Source organism: Megascapheus bottae, unplaced genomic scaffold (genome assembly GCF_031878675.1).
Source record: "Megascapheus bottae isolate mThoBot1 unplaced genomic scaffold, mThoBot2.hap1 HAP1_SCAFFOLD_204, whole genome shotgun sequence".
Taxonomy (NCBI): Eukaryota; Metazoa; Chordata; class Mammalia; order Rodentia; family Geomyidae; genus Megascapheus; species Megascapheus bottae.
The window spans coordinates 56,949-59,618 of record NW_028327518.1 but is presented as its reverse complement, the minus strand read 5'-3'; the positions used below and the strand labels follow the sequence as shown (position 1 = coordinate 59,618).

General features: G+C 45.9%; 1 pseudogene; it reads left to right on the top strand.

Moving 5' to 3' along the window:
- Positions 1–759: 759 nt before the first annotated feature.
- LOC150039707 (glucose-induced degradation protein 8 homolog pseudogene) lies at positions 760–1,597 on the top strand (annotated as a pseudogene).
- The last annotated feature ends 1,073 nt before the right edge of the window (positions 1,598–2,670 follow it).

Sequence of the window (2,670 nt, the reverse complement as noted above, 5' to 3'; positions counted from 1 at the left end):
CTGACAGAGCAAGGAAACCTGTTGAAAAAATTTGGGGAAAGTAATAAAGGAAGATTGATTACAATATATTGTATACATGTACGAAAAAAAGGCAATCCAATTCTCCACCTTAAAATTAATATAAGCTAATACAAGATTATTTGTAACTTATGTGTCCATATGCACAGGAATGGTGAGAAAGGAATCTCTCAACATACTGAAAGAAGTTTTTCAGAATACTTCAGATTCTCTATGCAATACTATTGAGGGGAAATAGAACTGAATGAATTTTTCCTCACAATGAAAACATTTGAAATACAGCTGGCTGTACCCAAAAACACAGACAATACCGAAGGCTGACAAGAGACATGGGGAAGAATTGGGAACAAGAATACAAGGTGATGCAACTGCTTTGGAAAATGCATGTAATGAGGCAGATCTTCACAGTGACCACAGGACTCAATACTTCTAATGTAAGCTGTGTACATACGCAAGAGAAATGAAAGCACTTATCCACAAATGTTCACTGCTGTATCACTGAAACCACCCAAAAAGTAGTAACAACACAAACGAATGCTTGCAATATGCCATGTATATGCGATGGGGTATTGACCTTCCACAAGAGTGCAGAGTAGATATATAGATACATACCACAACCAGGAGGAACTTCCAAAGCATACTAAGAAAAACAATCCATGAGGCTGCCGCCCTGCCCCGACCTGGGAGCCGCCGCCTCGGCCGTGTCCTGCGGGAGGCGGGATTTGCACGAAATAAGTCAGAATGAGTTATGCAGAAAAACCCGATGAAATAACGAAAGATGAATGGATGGAAAAGCTCAATAACTTGCATGTTCAACGAGCAGACATGAATCGTCTCATCATGAACTACCTAGTCACAGAGGGTTTCAAGGAAGCAGCAGAGAAGTTTCGAATGGAATCTGGGATTGAACCAAGTGTGGATTTGGAAACCCTTGATGAACGAGTAATTAAGATTCGGGAGATGATTCTGAAGGGTCAGATTCAAGAAGCCATCGCCCTGATCAACAGCCTCCACCCACAGCTCTTGGACTCAAACCGGTATCTTTATTTTCATCTGCAGCAACAGCATTTGACCGAGCTGATCCGCCATTGTGAGACTGAGGCAGCCCTGGAGTTCGCCCAGACACGGCTGGCAAAGCAGGGTGAGGAGAGCAGAGAGTGCCTCACAGAGATGGAGTGCAAGCCGGCCCTGCTGGCCTTCGACAGCCCTGAAGAGTCTCCCTTTGGAGACCTCCTTCACATGATGCAGAGGCAAAAGGGGTGGAGTGAAGTTAACCAAGCTGCTCTAGATTATGAAAATCCTGAGTCCACACCTAAGCTGGCAAAATTACTGAAACTGCTACTTTGGGCTCAGAATGAGTTGGACCAGAAGAAAGTAAAATATCCCAAAATGACAGACCTCAGCAAAGGTGTGATTGAGGAGCCCAAGCAGAGCCTGTGCCTGGACCCCCGCAGTCACCGGCATAGGACTCGCCTCTCTCGGGCCACGACTGACAGAGCCTCACTGCAGTAAAGAACCTTTCTCCCCTTGTACTTCATGTTGTTTTTGAGCCAGCATCCTTTGAAAGGGGGAAAGCCACCCTTTTAAAATGCTGGCAAACCCACAGCAAAAGACCCCGGCTCTTGGAGTCTGATGCCGTGTGTGCACTGTGACGCGACCTGAGGGTTGGACGGGCCGACCTTCCTTGTTGTGAGCTCCTGGTGTTTCTGGCTGCCCATGAGCTCCTTGGCCAGGAAGGCTGCGTTGGAAGTCTGCGTTGGTGGTGGTTATCAGTCAGCCATAAAGCCTCCCACCCAAAACATTGGAAAAGCACTGATCATTCTTTGGCTTTCTGTTAGCTTGTAGACAGACTATGTTTTCTTAAATTTTTCTTAAGACTTGTCAAGCCTTCATCTTCAAGTTTTTCCTTACCATCTTGTTTTTGTTTTGTGTGTGTGTTTTTCCCATAGGAAAGAATATAAATTTGTAAATCCTAATTCAAAGACAACTTGTGTGTGCAGGTATTGAGTTTGGTTTGTTCATGCCTTTTGGTTTGGATTGTATGGCTTTGGGGGTGATGTGTGTGTGAGGGGCAGGCTGTGTGGTTTTGTTTTTTTAAATATATATTTTGGTGCTGTATGTGATGAGAGACTGTTCATAGCAGACCAGTGGGCCATCTCTTACAGGTAATTTTGTTGAAAATAAAGGTTTCTCTTTGATTCTAAGAAAGTCCCATGAGAAGTCCTTATCATCTCAAGCAGCCCTTGTTTTTGGTGTACTTTCCTATGCTGATACAGTGGTGACAGCTGCAGAGTGACTTCGACCAGTTTGTGTGTGTGACAGCAAGACAGCCCTGGGTGCTGGTGGGGACTAGGACCGAGGCTGTCACACAAGGCCTGTCAGCCTTTCTCGTCTGCTCCTGAGATTGGCAGAGTAGTTCTCAACTCCAGTTGTCAGCAACGCTGCAGATGTCCTGCTTTTTTCAGTTATTTGCTCCTCACTTGGTGGGAGGTGTGGCCGTGAGGTGTGGCATGGCACTAGTCTCTGCTGGGCGATGGTGTGTACATATGTAGATCAGGGCAGAGATGTGTGTGGAGACCTTGCTGGAGCAGGGACCCCCTTCAGTAAGCCTGGTGGGAATGTAAGCAGTGCAGATGCCATCTTTCCCCCCTC